At 38.3% G+C, this 17338-nt stretch overlaps 1 long non-coding RNA gene across 1 annotated transcript; it reads right to left on the bottom strand.

Annotated features, from left to right (window-relative positions):
* Positions 1 to 2368: 2368 nt before the first annotated feature.
* Positions 2369 to 4134, bottom strand: LOC148106077 (uncharacterized). The gene is made up of 3 exons (XR_015720726.1): positions 3903 to 4134; positions 3000 to 3208; positions 2369 to 2836 (listed from the first exon to the last, which is right to left on the bottom strand). It is a non-coding gene; the product is annotated as an uncharacterized LOC148106077 (long non-coding RNA).
* Positions 4135 to 17338: the final 13204 nt, after the last annotated feature.

Genomic DNA, 17338 nt, shown 5'->3' with positions numbered 1-17338 from the left:
TTAAATTAAAGTTGATTACATCGATTAAGGGCGGGGGGTGGTTCCCTAATGTTTTTGCTGGGAGTTTTAGAACCCTATTAGTTAGGTAGGTAAGTACTCTTTAAAATACCAGAAAAGGGAGGATGGTGTAGGTTTAAATTTATTAGATTGATCAGTGTTGCTGAACTATAAAATGTTTTGGGTGGAGTGTATTTTTTGCATACAGGTATAACAGAATAGCTTCAGTCTCTTGTTTTTTAAAACTTGAGTATGAACTTATACAAAATGCAGCAAGATATTTATAAAAAAAAAAAAAACAGTTTTATTGATTACAAAATACGCTATATCGGATTCATATCGGTATCGGCAGATATCCAAATTTATGATATCGGAATCGGTATCGGACATTTAAAAGTGGTTTCGTGCCATCTCTAATTATTATTATTATTTATTAATTATTATTGGCTAATGATCAATACACACATGTTTATTAATACCAACTGTCTCCCATATAAACAGTAGAGTATATAAGTGTCCTGAGCTGTAAACATCAAACGACAGCATGCATCAGTAGTTTTGCTGAAATATGCTGAGGAGTACACACTGTAAAAACGATAACTAGTAATTGTTGATTTGATTAAAGTTTTCAAATTAAACTGACTTAGAAATAAAACTTTCCATTTACAACCTAAAAAAGCTTGTCTGCCCAACAAATTTCTTCCATTGTTGTCCTAACTAAGATTTTCTAGAGAGCATAACAAAGATTATCAACTTTTGAGTAGATTTTTTGAGTCAAGTTGGGAACCAGTGGGAAACCCCGTAGATGACTGGCACACGTGGTCTGTGCCAAGTTTGAACTGGACCAAACGAGCCTGAGCAGACCTGAGCTGTGTGGTTGTGGTTTGTCGATGTGTTCTGGACTGAAAACCTGCTAAGAAAATTTGAACAAACGTGGCCAAAGTTGGATGAAAATTAAAATTTTTCGACCATTACGGATTTTACCTGGTCTGAAGTTGGAGTGTATTATTTGACCATTTTTTGGACAGGTGCAGGAGCTGCCGACCATTTGCCCTAGCAGGTAAGCTAACTAGATCTATTATTAGGATTTTCTACAAGCGCCTAGGCTGCATCCTCATCAGGACCCAGGAGGGTGGAATGAGTAAAACACTGGGGGGAAAAAGCCAAACAATAACATATTTAAGTTATCTAAGTGACTTATATATCATGTTTAAGCTAGCGAAGGACCGGGTGGGGGGGGGTTGAAAAAACGTCTCCGAAAACGTAGAAGCATTTTTGCAAATATGTGTTGTCTTAATTACCTGAGCAGATATTTCAAATTTACACAGCTACATTCTCGCCTGAAAATATCTTAAAAGTTTACTTTGTGACCCAGAAAGAGTAATAAGAGTAATATTAAAACTAAGTGGCTGCCGCCATTGTTGGAAACAATGGGTGGGCCATGAAGGATACACCTGACCCATCCTTCAAAGCTGTGGAAAGTATTATATTGTTTTGAGAGCCTTTTTGTTGGTGAAGTATTGATTTTATGTACAATTCCACTGGTAGCCCAGATGGCAAGGAAACATTGAAACAACGTTGAGTCAATATCAGGCGACGTCATTGAATCAACGTTGAAGTGTGACGTTGACCTAACGTCACTCTTGCACCCTTTTTTAATGTTGAAACAACGTCAGGTTTTGATGTTGAATCAATGTTGAAACCTGACATTGAAACAATGTCAGATTCTGATATTGAAACACTGTTGAGCTATGGTGTTGATTTTCCACCTCTTTCGCACAGTTGCTTTTTATTAAAACAACAGTTAAATCATGACTGGAAATCTACCTTTCTTTATAAGTATTTTAACCAATACTAAACTACTGCATGTTTCCATCAATACTTAAACCACCTAAACACATAATTGTACTTATGTACTTACTCTTCAAATTGGACACCCTTTATAAAAAAAACAACAACAAATGTCTCACAATGTATCATGTCAACATTAATATCCTAAAATAAGAAAGCATTGCATGTGATGTAACAGAGAAAAAAAATAAACAAAAAAAGGTCAATAGGCATGTTTCGTTTGCTAAATACTTTATTAAAAGACAGTTTCCTATTTACATTTATATGTTTCACAGAAGTTTGTAATTTTTTACTCTGGGATGGGGATGCATGATGTGCGTCCTGCACCACCCATACCCATACGATCTGGGGCGTATCGGAGCCATTTCTGCACTGCTTGTGCAAAGACAAACTTGGACATAGAGTTTGCCCCTAACTGCCGCGTCAGGCCATCTAGGAAAAAAATACACACACACACAAACAAAAAAAGTGAATTAGAGCACATGAATAAGCTCTTGTTAACTGTCTTCAGCGGGGAGAAAGTATGTAAACTCCTAGGCTGAAAAACATGAAAGTCACCAGGCGTAAATCTGCAAACTGCCGCATTTGATTCCCAAAGAGCTATGAGCTGTGATAAGTGATAAGTCTTAGCATGGTGTGCCGTGTATCCTTTAAAACAAAATAAACATGGGGTCCTCGGGCTGTACAACTACAACCCGAGGACTAAACAAGCCAAAGACCAAAGACTCCATCTCCAGATTAACCGGACATGAAAGTCTTGTTATTAAGAAAGACAAAGTAATATAGCAAAAAAACTGTAAAACTTACCACCATATATGCATTTGCAGAGCGCTGTATCTTTAAATGCCATTTTTTGCTTTGTCTGGTCCTTGGTTTTTTTCCCTGCCCAGTTGAGTACCGAGGCCAGCTCGTTTGTAATGGCATAAGCCATTACACGGCGGACTCGCACCTCCAGTGTGGTCCCTCCAATCAAGGCAAAGCGTCTCACCTATAGACACATTTTAAGAGATGGAATTAGCGTGTCTCATGTCTTAAATGTGTATGCAAGTGCTTGTGTGTTTAATCAACAGGCCGTTGTTATGTATTTAAATCACATCTGACAGCTATTACACTTTATAGTTACAAAGTGTACATAACCTTTATATACTTACCATTGCCTTATTTGCCTCTTATGATTGAAAAGCTGCCTCTGCATTGTTTAGCTCCTCAATGTTGTGCAAGGGCAAATCCAGAGGCAGTACCCCAGCATCTACCGATTCATTGCAGCAGGGATGGCGGATGGCTCTGACCTCCTCACGGAGTTCGTTAACAGCTGTCGTCAGGTCTGACAGCATAGCTAATATCTTTTGTGAGGTCGCATCTGTTTAAAAAAACAATTCCAGAAAGATTAATGGCTTAAGCAGTGAGAGGCGAAAAACTAATAAATAAATAATAAAACGCAGTTTACGTGTGGACAAAAGGTGCAAACGCAAGGTAGGTGAGCGTGCATCGTAAAGTTAGGTGAGCGTGCATCGTAAAGTTAGGTGAGCGTGCAACGTAAAGTTAGGTGAGCGTGCAACGTAAAGTTAGGTGAGCGTGCAACGTAAAGTTAGGTGAGCGTGCAACGTAAAGTTTGAATTGAGTGCGAATCGAAGCGGGTGCTCTCCAATCATTAAAAGTAACAAAGTCATTGAACACATTTATACAGTTACCTTTACGTTTATCAATCATATATCACAGATTTACAATTTTTTGTAGTACTATGCTAAAAAGCAACTACAGAGCGAAAGTCTGGGTCAAGCGCCGAGGCGACGGCAAGAACAAAGGAACCCTCGAAGCGTTAAAGCTAGCTTTGTAAGGGAATATAACGGAAAAGTATGAAACGAAAATGTTTTCTTTGTTGACTTTGTTCGCAGTGCAATTTATTTGTTGCCGGATTGTAAGATGAAAGTAGACACAATTTCGGGCTCCCACATTTTGTCCGAAACTTTACATTAACAAGTTTGTTTGTTTTTTACTGTTATTCAAATGCAACCGTGGAAATAACGAATAGAACAAAAGTCATTCATTCTTACCTTATATTAATCGTGGTGCAGGCCAGTGCAGTGCATGAACTGATGCCTTCTCCGGTCAATTCCGCTGAGAGTAAATCTAATGTCCCGCTCTACTGTACAAGACAATGGTTACCTGAAGGGATGTACCACTGTGAGAGGGGGGGCTATGGAATAGTCCAAGTGGTAGCAGCTGTAATTTCCTGCTCAACCATAAATCAATGGTTTTTCAACGTGATTGTTGTCACCTTGTCAACTATAAATAGATCAACAATCAACGATGACAGAACAACAGTGAATCAATGTTATTTCAATGTCAGTGTCAGGTTTCATCAGTATTTCAATGTTGTTTCAACATTGGTTTTGTGTTGACATTTCAAGCCTGACGATTCTGATGGTTCAGATGGAAAATCAACATCTGTTCTATGTTTCCTTGCTATCTGGGAGACGCGATCTGTACGGTCCGACTTTGCACATGCGCAGTAAGGATCAGGGAGTCCAATCCGTAACTCTTTTTTTCTCGTTTTTTTTTCTACATTATATTGAAATGTTTCATTATTGCAAACATTTTCTCTCAGGCGGATAGACGTTGTGGAGTGTCAGCCTATGGTGTCCAGTGTGTGTGTCCAGGAGAGATGACGTGCGCTGTTTTCCTCTGAGGAGGTAAGACTGTCCTAATTTATAATTTAATTATTATTCAAATTGGGCATGATTTATACTAGATTGACTTTATTATCTTGTGCTACTATTCCAGTCAAGACCCTTGCCAGTGTTACATTGAAATCCTTACCCTGAACTTTTCTTTACACAGAAAATGTGTAAAGAAATTTCTTTCAAGAAAAGAGTCCCCATGCTAAATCGAAATTGTGAAACAGAAAGGCAATCTCATAATTTTGACTTAGCATGTGTGTTGTTTTTTTTTTGTTTTGTTTTTTTAGTGCTAGAAATAGGACTTCCATAGACTGAGATGGTTAGGGAAAGAATACTAAGGCAGGTCACAGAATCTGATTGGTCACAGATTTTGGTGCAACTTAGAACATAATATGTATTTACATATTGATACTGGGTTTTGTGGAGGGTATTTCTATTCCTGTGCAAAAGACGTATTCATGAGAGATTTTTGAAGTAGGTTTTGCTGTTGATAACACAGTCAGGCATATAACATGGTGCAGACTGTCCAAGACAGCTACCCAGGAATTTTCTGTGCTGAATAAATGACAATATTTTGGTGAATGTCTTGTTTAGATATCTGAAAAATTTTATCGGATCACAAGCAAAGACCTGCTGGGGACCTTCAATGCATCCCTTGACAAATTTGTGCCTGGCCTGCTGAAACTGTACAGGTCTAAGAAGGGAGCTCTTTGTGAGGAGATTGAAGATCTCCTGGATAAACTTGATGAACAGGTGAGTGAAGTGCCTCTTTATCTGACATTTTTAGAAGAGAGTATACTTTTCTCTTAACAGGAACTGAAAAGATGTTGGCTTCAAACGTCGTAATGTCATCAGTCATTGCTTTGTTCTTATTTGGCAGTATTTTTATTTAATTTGTAAATAGAAAGTAAAATTGTTAACATGGTGGTGTTGTTTTTTTTGCGTGTTGCTGGGTCTGAACTGTGCTTTATTTTCATTACTATGAGAGTTCTGATTTTGCATTGTGTATAGTACACCATGTTACTACACTAATTGAAATTCTTGTTTTCCACTGAATACTCTTTAGGCATCTGACATTGTGTCCCACCGGCACTGAGAGGCCTGCCCATTTTCCTCAGAGAGGATGCAACAGAGGTTTTCCTGAAGTGCTTAGTAAGTACAAAAAAGTAATGCAAGTAAAACTAATTGCTATGAGATGTTTTTAAAGGATGAGCTAATCCAAAATGGAAATGTACACTTCCTCAGTGCAGTCCAGATAATTTTATAGTGGGGATTGCAGTTGTCATAAGTCTCACTCCTTTTTTTTTTTTCTGCTGAGCAGCAGCTGGGCATTGTTAGTGGGTGTTCCATAGCAGAAAATATTTTTGTACAAAACTCACAAGGTGGCATTAAAAGAAAATAAGCTTTTTCTTCTTAAAACCTCTGAGTCAAATGACCAGCATGGTATAGAGGTTAAAGTTAAATCTTTAGAAATTTGTTTTGTCTTTAGTTTTTCTTAGCTTTCAACAATTCATATTTTACTTTTCTTCAGGACACTGACATTTTGGAACCAGTGTTGAACGGTGTATCAGTTGCCATCCTCACCATCCTACAAGATGACGATGACGATGCCGATACGTCGAGAACATGCAGTTGTGTTGGAAGGGGACATCGTGCTACATAACATTCCAGACCTCTACTGTCTTGGCATACCTCTTTGGCCTTCTGTATGCCCTCAACATTGATTACCAGCTTTTACAAGACGGTCAGGGTTTGTACGTGAATTATTAAGTTGCTGGACACTTTTCTTTTTTGGTTCTGGACTCTGGAATTTTAACGTCTCTGCTGGGATGCTCAAAGCACCCAAAAGAAACATGTTTTTGTTTGTTTATTTCTTTTCTTTCTTTTTTTTTTTTTAAACAGAAATTCACCCTACTGCCCATGACATTCTGAAATGTACTGAAAGCACTGTTGAACAAAATAAATAAGCTTTTAGATAACATTGAATTGTGCTTTGTTTTATTCTATATCTATTTATTGAGTGTTTTTTCAAGTATAATAACAGCATACATTTTCCTTTTATATAAGTAAATTTTCAACTCACTGGAGTAAGAATTGTATGATTACTCAACAAGAATATCCTTGTTTGGTGAAGGCAGAAAAACATGGCATTGAAACCAGAATTTCTTCGTTAGACTTCCAGGATTATCCTAATTAGGTGAACAAGAAGAACCAAGTTGGCAGAACTTGTAAATCTTAGTTAAGTCAACAACAGTTGCAAAAGTTGAGAAAACTCAAAAATCTCTTGCATCATGTTGCCTTGAAATTTTAAGTTTTCTCAACTTTTTCTTTTTTACAGTGCAGACCTTCTGTGTGTAAGGAAGTGGTTTGGACAATGACACTCGGGTGAATAATGTTATTACTACATGTAGTTTGCTACATGATTAATATTATTATTATTATTAATTTTACGTAATATTAAAATGCTTACAAATAAAAGAAAAATGCCCAAAAGCTTCACAGATGTGCTCCATCTTTACAAGCTGCAAATGAAAAGTTGTACTTCTGTTTTTCTTTTATCAGAATTTTTTCTAATTGTTGTACTTTATCTAATTCATGAATACTGTGCATACAATGATGTGTTTGTGTATAAATAATTTTTAAAGGAGTTTATTTGGAGTACACCGTTAAATATCTCTCCTTGTTACTGCATCACTGCTGAGTTTTGGATCAGCTGAGGGGGTTTCAGGGAGGACAATGAGGAATCACAACAGTCCAATCTCAAAGTAAGAAATGCATCTCCGCATTCAACCGGAGGTGAAAGGTCAGCGTGGTATTAAATGCTCATCAGAGAAGTTTGTGTGCAAACAGGTTCACTGTGATCAGCTGCATAATGGATGTGATTAGCAGTCTTTGTATGATGGAGATGGAAAATGAGTCTTATTTCTTGTTCTGTTGTCTTTTCTGTGATGAGCTGAAAGACGTGCGCTGCAGCACAGCTGCCTCAGTTTCTACTATATTCCTTTGATAATAAAATATTTAGAAATGTAGAAAACACAGCAGCATGTTGAGTTTCCTTGACGTGTAAATCTAAAGCTTGACTTAGATTTCTGCAGGAAATTTAGGACCTAACTTATGTAGCAACTCCTTTTATGCCTACAGGGAAACTTCTACATCATCCAAGTCACTGTGGTACACGTTGAAGACACCAGCAGATGAAGGTTATTTTTACCACCAGGGTGTAGAAACAAGCTGCCAACTGCAAATCTAGGGAAACATTCCCATTCAGCCCCATCAGACCTCTTCATATGTCAGCATGTGTGACTCGTTAAACTGTTTGTATCTGTGAGGTGTAGTGCACACTGACGCCTCTGGGGGGCATCCGTGTGAAATCTTTAGTGTTGATTATCTGATTTTAATTTCCTGCTGAGCGCTTTCTCTTTTTTCTTTGCATTTTTCCACCTCTTTCTCTGTTTTCATCCCGCTGTTTTGAGGAATAATTACCTCCTTTCTATATATTTTTAATGTCTCACAGTCTGAGCCTCAAATAAAAAATTTACTCTGTCGCCTCAGGACTTGGGCTCATTAAACCATATTTCAGTCCATGTCATTTAGGAGTCTCACGGCAATGAGACTGCACCTCATTTTAGGTTCCGGTCTGCAGAGTCTGAAAACCACCCACACGTTAATAGAATTCATGAAAAGAGCCTTTTTCCTGTTTCAGCCGGACCGCTCAGACAGGAGGGACATAGAAGAGTCAGGATTGAATTTATTTAGGCTCAAAGTCAAATTTAATTTTGTTCTATAAATGCCATCAGGGGTTCATATTTTCTACAAAGAAAGTATTGTATCATCCAGTGAATTAAGTAGCCATGAAAGGACATTAAAAGGAGCGTGTTGCCCTGATAGTCTGCTCAAAGAATGAGTTTGTTCACATTACCATGCCATGAATTACATCCAGGGTTCATAAACAGTCGGGAGTCGTAAAAGTTGTAGATTAGAGCTCACAGCATATCGCACTCAGTGTTGGGAAGGTTACTTTTAAAATGTATTCCACTACAGATTACAGAATACATGCCCCAAATGTATTTTGTAACGTATTCTATTAAGTTACTCAATGTGAGTAATGTATTCTGAGTACTTTGAATTACTTGATATATTGTCATGGTTTTTACAACTACATAAATGTACTATTTCTGTGTGATTTATTACTATTACTGAAGGCTACTCGCCACCGAGTCAGATTTCATCCCTTTCTTCTTTAAATGTGAAGTGGTTTCTGATTTTCTGTTGTGTTGGCCCCGGGTCCGTGGTGTAACTGACACCAACAACATTAACAGGACGCTTACATTAGAGCCTCTTATTGTGTGTTTTTTGGGGGGTTTACACCTGCATGGAATTACCAAAATTAGAGAGAGGCTAGAGAGGGGATAGCATAACATATGAAACATATGAATACATTTATTCCAACAAAGTAACTGTATTCTGAATACCAGCTTTTTAAACAGTAACTATAACAGAATACAGTTACTCATATTTTGTATTTTAAATACGTAACGCCTGTACATGTATTCCATTACTCCCCAGCACTGATTGCACTAAAGCTATCAGCAGGGTCCTCATACACACATTTCAGCACAATGGAACTAAATGTGAGAAATGAAAGTATTACTTTATGGAAAAGGTATTGATTACATTTCAGTGACTAAACTAAAATCTAAAGCTTTATTTTCTTAAAAACGTTGACTTATTTACGCACTTTACATTTACTTTACATTTTTGAGAATATAACAGAAAAAATCAAGCTGCTAAATTGAGATTTTGAGATAATAACCCAAAGTTTTGACTTGTTGACCACATTTTTGTGTACTGTAGGTATGTGCATGTTATGAAACTAGCTTCTGCATAAATAGTTGAGTTCTTTCTTACATATTTTTATTAGACAGAAAAAAGGAAAAGCTGTTTGACTAATTAAAAGGAAATGTGCATTATTTTTATTTCCAACAAGAAGACAAATTGACCAAAACTTTGACTCGTCTAAGGTGAGTGAATGTTCACAGGAGCTAAGTTTCAAATCCATAAGCACAAACATTCAGTGCGTTTTATATGGTGCTGTAAAATATTGCCTTTAACACCTCAGGACCCTTCAGAGAAAGGAACAGAAACAAAAAGTGTTTTAATACTGCTTTTATTTGAAATAATGTCAATTATTAAGTGTTATTAGGCAATGCATGTGTATGCAGTAAGCGTGGATAAATTTCTTCACATTTCTTCCAATAAGGACATTTCTATACCAACATGAGTTTACAGGCAGTGTGCTTTTAAACCCATGCTGCTTCTTCAGGACTCCATGAGTCATGATGTGTATTAGCATTACTTTATTTACTGGATCACTTTAGGAATTCCTCTGGAATCACATGTTCTGTCGCATGAATGCTACTATGGGAGGCGGAAAAGGTCATCCGTAATTGAAAATGTGACATTGAAGAGGTAGAAAAGAAGGATAATTAACGGGCCCCCCTGAAACTCAAAGATGAAGTTATTCTGCCCTCTAGTGTCAGCAGGAGGCAGGTACATTTTTCACATATTTTTCTTTTCTATTACAGTTTTTTCTGATGGCTTGAGCACATTTTTTGTAACTATTGGCTATTTTTGCAAAACTCTACACACTAATAAGAAAACTATTCACCCAATCAGCAAAACATTGTAGTTTTCTTGTAAAAGCGAATAACCCTTGCTTAACTCTCCACACCTTTGTAAAAATGGTATTTTTGTATCCAACAGTTAACACAAGCCATCATATTAATAAGAACACAATGCACCAACTACACACTGATGGTATGAATAAAAAACACATCTGGCTTTTGCTTTCTCTGTGCACAAGGTAGGCTATGTCAGTTTGAGCTCATACTTTTGTCATAGATCCGTACACATAGAGGGATCCAAACTTCAAGTACTGGTGTTTATTCACACACATCAAAACAAACACAAGTGTTTATTTCCAAGTATAGGATTATTTGCAGTCGCCATATTGACTATATGGGTTTCTTGGTCTGCAGTGAACATGCTTCCTCTGCCCCAGCATCTGGTCATCTAGCAATTCTGTAAAGTAACAATTTCAGTATTTTTACATCTATGGTATTGTTGTGTTTCTCATTAGCATATGGCAGTGCTACAAGTCTTAGTGCAAAGTGACAGTACTAACCGATTCTCATTTCAAAATGTCCTTATGATACTTGCGACAGTGTAGTGGCTCGAGTTAGGCTGGACCCGTTGGCCAGCTTCCCTCAGGGTCATTCCACGGTTGATTACATGGTCCACTATTGTAGCTCTGACGTCATCAGCAATTCTATTTCTTACTCTTCTTACCCTTCCTCTCCCCCCTCCTCGTCCTCCTCTTGCTCCTTGTTAGGTTTTGTAATGTTGATTGTCATTTATGCTTAGAAATATCTACTTATATATGCTTAGAGTTTTATAATTAGTTTTAGATTGGTAGAGGTGTATAATCGATTGTGTAGTGATAGGATGTGTGATCCTTAATAGTCTGCAAAGGCTTTGTGCGCATTCCAGAGTGTTCTGGCATCCACACCCACACTCTGGGAGCATGGGAGAGGTCGTACCTTCTCTTATTGTTTTATGGTAGGATAAACGTATCTATATCTGTTTTAGTCTAAGTGCCTTTTGTTTAGATGAACTGTTGGACTTCCAGACCAGCAGGTTTAGGGGAGTCATTTATGGGGTCATACTCTGACCCCACACACACACACACGCACACACACACACACACAGGCAAGGTACTCTTTGTTTGTATGTAGACATCATATGTTAATGAACCTATGCATATTCATGTAACCTCAATACAGTTTTTTCTGAATGCTTAAACCCTAACTGTGATTCTTATAGCACAATTTCTAAAACTATTAATACTTATAGCAAAACCACTCACTGAGTTTGCAAAACTAAAAGCACAAACACTGCTTTGCACTCAGTTTGCCATTTTGTAACACACACTTTGCAAACCTGTAGCTACAATCCACTGCACAGCACTCTTTTTGCAGAACTGTAAACACAACTCACTGCTTTACACTCAATTTCCAAATGATCAATGCACTCCTAGCAAAACTATACACATTTATGGTCATTATTTACACTATTTTGCCAACTGTCTGGCACACTGCCACATGTGAAAACTTTTTTAGATAATTAGTTCACTTTGCAATCAGCCTAAGCACTATAATACAGGTAAGCTCTGTGTGTGGAGTACAATGGAGGGAGCAGGAAGAGTGAGAAGTAGAGGAGACCGAGGAAGAGGATGTGGAGGTGAAGAAGTAGGATGAAGAGGACGACAAGGACAAGGAGGAGCAAGAGGAGGACGAGGAGGGGGGAGAGGAATGGTAAGAAGAGTAAGACATAGAATTGCTGATTCTACAGCTACAATAGTGGACCATGTAATCAACCGTGGAATGACCCTGAGGGAAGCTGGCCAACGGGTTCAGCCTAACTCGACCCGCTACACTGTAGCAAGCATCATAAGGACATTTTGAAATGAGAATCGGTTAGTACTGTCACTTTGCACTAAGATTTGTAGCACTGCCATATTCTAATGAGAAACACAACAATACCATAGATGTAAAAATACTGAAATTGTTACTTTACAGAATTGCTAGACGACCAGATGCTGGGGGCAGAGGAAGCATGTTCACTGCAGACCAAGAAACCCATATAGTCAATATGGCGATTGCAAATAATCCTATACTTGGAAATAAACACTTGTGTTTGTTTTGATGTGTGTGAATAAACACCAGTACTTGAAGTTTGGATCCCTCTATGCTTACGGATCTATGACAAAAGTATGAGCTCAAACTGACAGAGCCTACCTTGTGCACAGAGAAAGCAAAAGCCAGATGTGTTTTGTATTCATACCATCAGTGTGCAGTTGGCGCATTGTGTGCTTAGTAGATGATGGCTTGTGTGTACTGTTTGATACAAAAACACAATTTTTACGAAGGTGTGAAGAGTTAATCTAGCTGTGTTCACTTTTGCAAGAGAACTACAATGTTATGATAATTGGGTGACAGGTTTTCTTATTTGTGTGTAGAGTTTTGCAAAAATAGCCAATAGTTACAAAAAATGTGCTTAAGCAATCAGAAAAAAACTGTAAAAGAGCAGTGTTACGGGGGAGCGGATGAGAGCAACTGAGGTCAAGCGAAGGAACGCCGTTTGTCCGGTTCTCTCCTGTGCACGAGAAACATGAAGAACTTTGCCTACTCGTGTATTGCTTTACTGTGTAATTATATTGTCTTCAACGTTCCAGCAAATAGGTTTAAGCTACAAACCTATCACTCCTCCTTGTCCTTGTCGTCCTCTTCATCCTACTTCTTCACCTCCACATCCTCTTTCTCGGCCTCCTCTACTTCTCACTCTTCCTGCTCCCTCCATTGTACTCCACACACAGAGCTTACCTGTATTATAGTGCTTGGGCTGATTGCAAAGTGAACTAATTATCTAAAAAAGTTTTCACATGTGACAGTGTGCCAGACAGTTGGCAAAATAGTGTAAATAATGGCTTTAAATGTGTATGGTTTTGCTAGGACTGCGTTGATCATTTGGAAATTGAGTGTAAAGCAGTAAGTTGTGTTTACAGTTCTGCAAAAAGAGTGCTGTGCAGTGGATTGTAGCTACAGGTTTGCAAAGTGTGTGTTACAAAATGGCAAACTGAGTGCAAAGCAGTGTTTGTGCTTTTAGTTTAGCAAACTCAGTGAGTGGTTTTGCTATAAGTATTAATAGTTTTAGAAATTGTGCTATAAGAATCACAGTTAGGGTTTAAGCATTCAGAAAAAACTGTATATAGGCAGTGACTTGCTGATGTTTACTATCATGTCACCACCTCGCTCATCGAGCCAGTCACTTTTTAGTCTAAATTTAAGAGAATGACCAGTTATCACTTATATAACTCAAACACTTCAGCGGTTTTGTTCCTGTTCAGATTTTGTGGAAGTAAATGTTTTTGAGCCAAATCAGAGAGTGTTTGTACCGGTTACCAGGTCAGCTCACGCTGATGTGATTAACCTGGATGCAGCAGTGTTGAGCGCCATACATTTGATTGGAAGAACTATGATATAAAAAAAAGATTCAGTGGGTTAGATAATCTATTATAATCTCTGGAAGTCACATGATGCTGTGACACAATCCACGGTTTTTAGTGTAACACACACACTCACACACACACACACACACACATATTTTTATATCTTAGTGAGGACATCTAATTGACATAATACTTTCCATAGCCAGTAACGCTAACCATCTAAAATGAATGCCTAACCCTCAGCCTAAACCTAACCATAACCTAAGTGTAATCCTGACACTAAAACCACATTTTGAGCCTCACAAAAATGCCTTAAACTTGTGGGAATGGGCATTTGGTCCCCATAAGTAGAGAGGCATGCCAATTTTCTGTCCTCACAAAGATGTCTAAAGACACACACACACACCACATTTTCTATCTGCCTGACCATCTTCCTGGTGACCAGTCCACCTTTACCAGGTCCATATTATCAGTCCAGCTAATACAGAAGGAATTTAACGTTTTGTAATTTGGTCATTTGTAGTTTGATTCCTTCCAAAAATGTATTAAATTGGAAAATAGCATGTCACTTTAATTTGTTCTGTACATCTCCTTTTTTCTATGTTCTGATAGAGGGAGACACTTTGACTTTATGAAACCTTTATTTTTCAAAAAAAAGAATTCATACAATAGGTTTTGAGAATAATTGTGGTGAAGTCTAAAACCTGTTTTCTCTCGCTGAGCTTCTATATTCAGAGAAACATATCTGCATAAATTCCTTTTGCCATTCCCAGCAGTACTGAGTTTCCAGTTCCTGTGAATAAACCTTTTAAAACTGCTCTCGGCCTCTAGGTTAGCTGTTTGAGTCCAACCTCTGGTAAATGTGACAAAGTTGTTTGTGAGTCATAGAATTTCTCAACTTTCACAGTGAAGAAATGTAAAAATGAAGTGATCACTTTGTGTAGACACACTGAGGATTGTACTTTGTTCTCTTTATCACAATGAACACGTGAACTATTTTTTATTAAAAAACTATTTTTAGGACTGTGTGGTTAATGTTTTTCTTCACCCTCCCCTGCACAGCATTGCCCTCAGGCAATGGAAAGTTTTTGAGCCACTTGTCCAGATAATATCTACTGGAATAATTGCAGCTTCAATAAAACAGTCAAAAAAGTTTTTATACTTTCCGTGACAGCTGGCCTGGATGGCATTCATTCAAACCTGTGAAATATGGTTCAAATAATTCATTCTGTGTTTCTGCTGCCAATGAATACCTCATACTGGCCAATAGCATGTACTCGTGGATACACAGGAACTCCAGAGGTTATTGTTCAAAAATATAATGTGCACCTCTGTTTCACAGTTTAGTATTACTGCTTTTCTAAGTTTCACACTGAATGAAAGCTCATTATATGATATGACAATGTACATGACACAGCCGTGTATGAAAGCATGACAAAACAGATCAGTCGTGGGGTACATTTATTCTTTATGACAAGTAAACCCCTCTAAGTTTACGATACTAACCAACCTGTAGATTGTTTTTCATCCATCCATCCAATTCAATTGAATTCAATGTTATTTATACAGCGGCAAATCACAACAACAGTTGCCTCAAGGTGCTTTATATTGTAAGGTAGCCCCCCACAATAATACATACAGAGAAAAACCCAACAATCATATGACCCCCTATGAGCAAGCACTTTGGCGATAGTGGGAAGGAAAAACTCCCTTTTAACAGGAAGAAACCTCCAGCAGAACCAGGCTCAGGGAGGGGCGGTGCCATCTGCTGCAACCGCTTGGGGAGAGATAAGGAAGACAGGATTAAAGACATCCATCCATCCACCTACCTATAATAATTACCAGCTCTTCCAAGTCAACAATAAGTTGTTTGTAGGCCAGCTGAGAGACAATGTCACCGGGGTGTTCTGGGTCTGCCTGGCCGGTCTCTGCCCTGTGGAATATGCCTCTAACACCTCACCAAGGAAAGGATCCCTGGAGGCCACCTAAAATGACTCAGTTTGATGTGTAGGAGTAGCAGCTCTGCTCTGAGCCCCTCCCACATGACTGAGCTCCTCAGCCTGTCTCTGAAGGGCTCATTATTGTCATCCTCACAAACAACCGAGAGCTGCACTTTGGTGTAACTTCGGCCAATAATGCATCTCTCCAGTTTATAACCCAACAGGTGTACACCTGCTGCCTTCCTAACCAGCTTAAAAATCTGAGTTGTTTTTTTTTTTTTACTGCTGCTTCAATGATCTATCAGTGCAGAAGTTCAGACTCAGATTCTACAAAGAGAGATGCTGCAACAGCTGGGAGATGTGACTTCCTGGAGGACAGTTCTCCTCCTCTACCAGCGCTGATATGAAGGTTTGTCTGAGCAGTGACACCCATCATTCATGAGCAGGTACCCACGGCCTCAGAGAGAAATGTTGATGTCAGCTGTTTACAAGGAACCATAATGGGGCCCTAAGGTTGAGCCCACCCACCTTTGAGGAAGCTCTTTTCTGACACTCCCATCTTCTATCTCATTCGTTCAGACATCACCCAGAGCTTGTGTTCATATGTAAGGGTGGGATAAAAGAATCAGCCACTTTGCTCTCTCTCAGCCCTCCTCTCCCCTCCTCTCCCCTCACTTGGGGCAGTGTCTTTCATTTTACTCACTTTTCTAAGTTAACAAACCAAAACTGTTATTGTATCAAAATCTGTCCTAATAATACAACCCTGGAGATAAATGTTTGGGCTTTTCAGACTGACTTTTATGTGAAATGATGTAGTGCTTGCCTCAATCTGTAGTAAAAGAGTGACAGGAGACACAAACACACTGTTTTGTTTTTGTTTTATTTATTTTTTGGATAAGTCAACGGGCCTCTTGGCTGCTTCCTTGTTCCTTATTATTTTCCAAGCAGGTAGATCTGTATATTTTATTTAGCCCTGATATCACAGTGGATGTAGTCCCTGACCCAGCCTGTTTATCCACTTTAAGTTGCCTCCTGGAATCGAACCAAAAAAATCCTGTCAAATTAGAAGCCTCAATAATAACTTCAACTTGTTGTTTTGAGTTTCTCGACTTTATTTTTACAGATGAACATTAATGGATCAGCACTGAGCTCATGTATGTTTTTTCATTTCAGGGAAAGCTGAAGGGGAGGAGGAAAATAGAGGAGCTGTTCTTTGCTGGTTGTTTTTTTTTTTTTAAACCTTTGTCGGTCAAACTTGACTCACTTGTGTTTTCTGGTAATTTTCCATAAGGTACGAAAGCGCTGTGTCTCTGTTATCAGCGTCTTATCGCAGGGTGTGGAGGTGCAGGAGGAAAGGGGGGAGTGTTCACCACAAAGACATAAGGTCATGTGATTTCAGGGGAAGTACATGTGTTTACAAATGATTTAACCCTAAATTATATGTGTGTGTTCACTCCCAGCACAGCAGAGTTTAAGCACATAAAGTTTAGATGTCTTCTCATTTGGATCCTTAAATTAAAGGACAAGAGTATGAATGCTGTGCTCAGTGTTACACTTGTATAATGCACAAGAATGTTTCCTCAGTAATTTACATTTTTGTGACAGACTGAAGTTGATGTGTTTTTGTAGCACTTTGTTGTTGGTTTTTGTGTTCAAAGTTTTCACATGTTGAATATGAATATTTAATATCTAACATCTCTTTTTTGTTGTCTGAGTTTATTTCCAGCTGTTGTTGAAAAATATTGCAGGATTTTGACAAAATAAGAAGGATCGATACAACGTTGATATCAGCCTCTGTTATA

This window comes from Neolamprologus brichardi, chromosome 2, assembly GCF_056152115.1.
Source record: "Neolamprologus brichardi isolate AB-2024 chromosome 2, ASM5615211v1, whole genome shotgun sequence".
Taxonomy (NCBI): domain Eukaryota; kingdom Metazoa; phylum Chordata; class Actinopteri; order Cichliformes; family Cichlidae; genus Neolamprologus; species Neolamprologus brichardi.
The sequence above is the reverse complement of the archived record's forward strand: the minus strand, read 5'-3'. Positions and strand labels throughout refer to the sequence as shown.